This window comes from Cibotium barometz, chromosome 6, assembly GCF_041138505.1.
Source record: "Cibotium barometz isolate CiBa-2024 chromosome 6, ASM4113850v1, whole genome shotgun sequence".
Taxonomy (NCBI): domain Eukaryota; kingdom Viridiplantae; phylum Streptophyta; class Polypodiopsida; order Cyatheales; family Cibotiaceae; genus Cibotium; species Cibotium barometz.
The window spans coordinates 42,535,873-42,542,046 of record NC_141051.1 but is presented as its reverse complement, the minus strand read 5'-3'; positions in this window follow the sequence as shown (position 1 = coordinate 42,542,046).

The following is a 6,174-nucleotide window of genomic DNA, read 5'->3' as shown; positions in this document are numbered from 1 at the left end:
TGATCCCTGGCACATACAATGCATCAAAAAGTATAAAGGTGTTGCAATTTGCAACATTCAGCACAATCTGTCCAACTCCTTTAACGGGATAAGAGGAGTTATTGGCACAAGTGACAGTATTCCCTGTGGGAGCAGACTCAAGGAAAGTGAATAAACTGCGCTGCGAGGTGATATGCTTAGTGGCACCACTGTCAAAGTACCATACATCTGAATCTACTGCAGACATACATGTGTCATGCAAAGATGGGTCATAACTGCACTGCACATTGAATGCCCATTCTGTATCTTGAACAACATTAGCAGATTCATTGTTAGAAGGAGAGGCATCTGCAACAGCCATACCAGCCTCTTTCTTCTTAGCCTCTTTCGCAGCCAGCTTAGGACACGCTTTGATGACATGATCATTTCCCTTACAGTACTTGCAAAATGTCTTCTGTTTGTCACCCTTCTTCTCATCTTTGTCTTCCTTCTTTGGTTGCGCAGCATTTTGTGAACTTTGTTTCAAGCTGCCAGCAACTTATGTTTCATGCTTCGAATTTTCAGCTTAGAATTTCCTTAATTCGAGTCGGGGCACCTCCTATGGTGCACTTTTGAACCTATCTTACCACTGGTCTGACAATCCTTAATCCGTGAACTAGCAATCCGTGAAATGTTATTTTGTGAAATGCTAATCCGTGAACTGGAAGGTCTCTGTGAACTAGTAGATCTCCATGAACTAGCAAATGATAGTTCACATCGTGAAGTAGCAGGTTATGGTTCACGTCGTGAAATAGGCTATGCTTTATGAAACAGAGTGTTCACGTCGTGAAGTGCTTTGCTCCTATTTCATGAGATAAGATTTTTCTATTTCGTTGTGTCAATGTGTCAGGATAAGATGCCCTAATTTTAGTAAGGTAATCTTGAAATTCTCGCCGCGTTGATTTTACGAAAAGTGTTCCATGTCGTGAAGTGGTAGATTGTAGTTCACGTCATGAACTGTTTCCTGTACTTTCACATGTTTAACATCCGCATCAACAGAATGATGGTTAGAGGATGATTTCCCTATCCAAATGATTCAAAAAGGTTGTGCCAAGGATTAGGAATGCAATGCAAGTCATGAACACAACCAATGGCTCCTTGTTTTTGTAATTTTTGTGATTTTTAGAAAAAACAGTACAAGGCATGTCACCAATTGCTAGCTCATGCTTTAGAAATTGGTGATGGAAAAAAAAATATTGAAAGTAAAACTAAGTGTAGCTTTCCTCTAGGTACTACCAAGTACTCACCCACACTTCCAACACACGATTTTCCACTACTCTAATTCCTTCTCTACCACACAAACCTTATCTACAAGTTTTATCACAATTCACCTTCGAAATGCAAAGGCAATAGTGAATCTTGTATAATGGGAGATGGAGCTCTAAGGGATGGAAGAAAAAATGGTGTTTCCTCGGCAAGTGGCACGAAAAATGTTATGGGTTACCACACCTCCCAGGAGAGAACTCTACCCAACTATCATTGGGTACTTACCAATGCTTTGAGCTCACACCCAAGGTTCTGGATTCCCCCCTATGGCTTTTACCGGGGTTGCAAGGCAGTGGGGATCCCCTAAGATGTTACTTGCATTGATTACTAGGTTGGACAACACCATATGCCTTCAAAGGCTTGAATTTTTGGTCTTATCAGGCCAGTGCTTCATTTCCCGGCAAATGGGGCACCTCGCAAAGAGCTTGCCCTTGCTGCCGCGTAGGTAAGAGGCTGCTCTACGTGCCCAGGGAGGGGACGTCTTAGGAGCCCCAGCCCCTGCTCGGGAAGCCCGACGTCACGAGCCCCCTTGTCCTTTCCCTCTCCCCCTCTCTCCCCCAACTACCGCTCCACCAGACTTAGCTTTGGAAGGGGTTTCCCACCCGCCTGATGAGCATTGGCAATTCCTTGCTCGCCGAAGCAGGCTGGGGCTGCCAAGACAACAACTATCATTGGGTACTTACCAATGCTTTGAGCTCACATCCCTAGGCTCCCCAAGCTCACTGTTGGAAGCTTCACCTCCATGCTCCGTAGAGTCGCTCTCACCCACAATGCAAGGCAATCTACCTCTCACTCTCCCACACACATGCATAGAAGAGGAACATGCACTAGAGCACACTCTCACTCACTCACTCTCTCTCTCTCTCTCACACACACACACACAAGACAAAGCACGAGCTCTCATAGCACAAAGGGGGATTGTGTTCTTTTGTTATGGGAAATTGCCTTTTATACATCTGGCCCTTATTCACACTTGGGTGCCCAAAACTTACTAACTAAGGCCTTGGGTGGCTAGTATCTCAAAATGTATAGCTTTTATAGTGCCTTTACATAACACTTATTAATGTCCTCAATTGGAGGAGAATCTTTGTTAATCCAAAATGGGATTGACATGTGGCTAGATGGATTTTTAGGTACATAACATCCATAGTTGATTATGGACTTTTCTATGAGGCTAGCATAGAGATATAACTACATGGGTACATAGATACTGATTGGGCTAGTAGTGTCATAGATAAGAGATCTACTAGCGGCTTTATGTTTTGCTTTGGGAGTGTTGATGTGAGTCGGAGCAGGTTTTGCCTTTGTCAAGTATAGAGGCGTACAAAGAGGTGCTGATATGGCATCTTATGAAGTAGCTTAGTTTCACAAGCTACTTGGTGATATGGGTGAGCCCATGGATAGGTCCATTATTTATTGTGACAACATGAGTAGCATAGTATATCTTACTAGAATGAAGCAAGTATATCTTACTAGCATAGTATATAGAGCAACAAGTGCTATAGATGTGGTATATATCATCACAGAGAATCAAGTGGCTGGCATCTTTACGAATACACTTGGTACAGAGAAGCTTCGCAAGTTTAGGAGCTTACTTGGAGTACAATGTGTGGAGTAAATCTGGAGGGGGAGTGTTGAGATGTTGAGATCAAATAGTGCTATGAAATGGGTGATAGCATCCACACTTATGCCACTAGCATGGTTGGTGAGATTATGGTTGTTATGCCACTCAGTATGACAAGCTATGTGAGAAGCTATGTGAGAGCCACTTGGGAGTACTAGACTTATGGCATAGGTATAGCACTTGCTCATATAGTCAGGTTCACACTATGGACCGACCTTTGTAAGTTATAGTACTGTTACCATATTATAGTAGTGATGTGTGTGAACACACTTAGGACCGCCGGGGCACTTTTTCCCTCACTAGGAGGTTTTTTCCCCCGTGCATTGTATATACGCCCATTATCTTCTAGGGCTTGTTATCTTTCATTTTTGGCACTCATAATACACTACTGTGTTGTGCTCAAGCTTCCTCATCTTCTTGAAGTTGTGTGTGCATTCCTGCAACCCTAATTCCAACAATTGGTATCAGAGCAGGCTTCCTCCTCCCGGGCAGCATCACCGGCACCTGCCGCTTCATCTCCTCCGATTGCGACGAGGTTTCACGAGCGTCTGCAGGTTAGTATATGCCGTGGGAGGGCCCGTAGGGCTTGGTCGTTTCAGAATTTTGATCTGAAGTCATTTCGCCCTCCGTTTTTGCATTCCAAGTACTGCGCAGGCAAAATCGTCCTACTGTGCAGATTTTCTGTCAAGATTAAAATCTGCAGGACAGGTGCCCATTCGTCTGTTTTGGGCTGTGCTACATAGCACAGGTCGATTTTATACAGGTTTACCTCTTACAGACAGCATTTACATCTAGTAGTACAGTCATTGGCCATGGCTGACAACAATGATGTATTCCGCATGTTGGCTGCTGAGGATAAGTTGGATGGCACCAACTATCCATTGTGGGCATATATGATGCGACATGTATTGGTAGCAAAGGGGTTATGGAACATTGTGCAGGGTATTGATGCACGTCCTATTGTGGCTGGGAATGCTGCAAACACATCAGAAACAGGTACTGTTGATGATGGTGCAGGCACAAGTGCTGTAGCAGCTGTTCGAGAACCACCACTTTCAGCAGAGCAGATTCGTTGGGATGGTAGAGATGCGCAGGCTCATGCCTTGATTGCGCTGTCTGTCAAACGTACCATTATCCCACATATTCGCTCCTGCAGGACTTCTAAGGATGCTTGGGATGTACTTGCCACATTGTATCAGGCAAGAAATGAGGCTCGTGTTGCTTACCTCCGAAAACAGTTGGAGAGTGAGCATATGAACGAAGGTGATTCTATGGATAGCTTTTTGACAAAGATCAAGGATTTCAAAGAGCAGCTCATTTCTACAGATGAAATCCTGTCAGACAGTTCACTTGTGCAGACTGTTTTGAATGGTCTACCAGATTCTTATCAGGGTTTTGCTTCCACTCTTCGCTTGATGATGAAAGGCAATCCCAATGCCTTATCATTTGAGGAGTTAGTTTCTGTTTTGCTACAAGAAGACCAGTCAAGGCAAAACAGGAATATTATGCGTGTCGCAGATCAAGCTTTCGTTGCTAGTCAGAGAAGCGGGAAAGGTAAAGCTGGCTTTTCTTCTAGTAAGCAGAAAGAAACAAGTAGTGAGTAATCCATGGAAGAAGGGCTAAGATTCTCTAGCCTTGAAGAGGAAGAAACACCTTCTTCTCTTGCGAGATCTAGTGGAATCTTTGATATCGCTAGGGGATTTTTTGGTCTCCAGCACACGGCATGGAAGAAGTGTAATCTGCAAAGTCACAGGCCTGTCAACAAGCATGGGACATGGTCTGACCAGATTTACCAACCTAACCTTCTGGTCCCAGGAATGCTAACATAGCGAGGATTAGTGGGATGACCCCCCGAGTTAGGAGGGATAAGGAAAACGCCGCTAGGATAGGTCAAGTCTTCTTCCCCATAAACATCAGAGGAAGTGGAAACGGACTTGAAGATGGCTGAGGCACAGTGACAATCACTGCTATTGAGCTTGAGAAAACAAGAGCTTGATATGCGAAGAACAGGGTGGAACAGAGGGTTCAACGAGGGTGGAACAGAGGGAAATAGAGAATTTGAATCCATTTCAACCATGTGGCAAAGAACCAAAAACATCTAGAAATGCCACTGACAGCATGTGGATGGGAATAACAGAAGGAGGGATACCAACTCTAGAACCCATCAATGAGGAACCAAAGGCTGACAAAAGCCTTGAAACACAAGAAAAAGAGGACAATCTACCTAGGGCACCTACAGGAGGTGAGGATCATCTCTATACAAGAGAGGATAAACAAGAAATGATCAATGTTCCCACATTCTTGCAGAGCATGGAGCTCCTAATCCAACATAGGTAAGCTAAGGCCACTAATACTGAGCCAAGAAATAAGGAATTGCCAGGACCCAGCCCTAGACTAGAAGAACCAATGCAGGAAGGGGATGAGGTCTAGGTAGGGGGGTAGCTCCTCAGAGGCCAATTCTAGATCCCAACACAGATCTAAACGTAGTCACAAGGGCGGATCTGCTGAATATTACTGCGAAAATGGGCCGAGGTATGGTTAGGGAACTACGCACTGCCATGGAATCTAGACCATCCCAGATGAAGCCACATATCATTTCAAAGCTTGTGCAAAAATTTTCGGGAGATGGGGACCCGATCCAACATATAGAGGACTTTGAGTCTACTTGTGAAACTTGTGGGCCAGTGAGCGAGATGTAACCATGATACATGCTTTTTCTCTAACCCTAGAAGGGAAGGCTCACCAATGGTATTGAACCTTAAAGTCGGAGGATAAAGTCAACTTCACTTGGCTTAAAAATGTGTTCATACTAAGCTTTTCTCAAAGTGGTGACAGATGCAATCTTGTGGCTTAGCTCCACAATATCAAGCAAAAGGAAAATGAGTCCATGCGGGATTATGTTTCTTAGCTCAAGCACGTGATTTCAAGATGCAAGTTGAGGGAAAGGCTAAGTGATGAGATCAATTATTGCTTTATTTCTGGAGAGGAGTTCGAGATCAAAAGTTGCATGATTATCTGGTGTTAGCCTGACCAACCACTCTAGATACGTGTTGTAAGTTGGCAATTGAATATGAGGATAACATGCTTGAGTTGCACAACCGGAAGGTGCCAAGGCATCCTCGGTAGTGGCAACATCAAGTATCTAGTCATCAGGATACAGGATCCAAGAACAAGAAAGTTGGCAACATGACATTGAGGAACTTAGTAATGCCATCTTGGAAAAGTTAAAAGTCAGGGATGAATGAGAAGCATCAAGGAATGCTCAT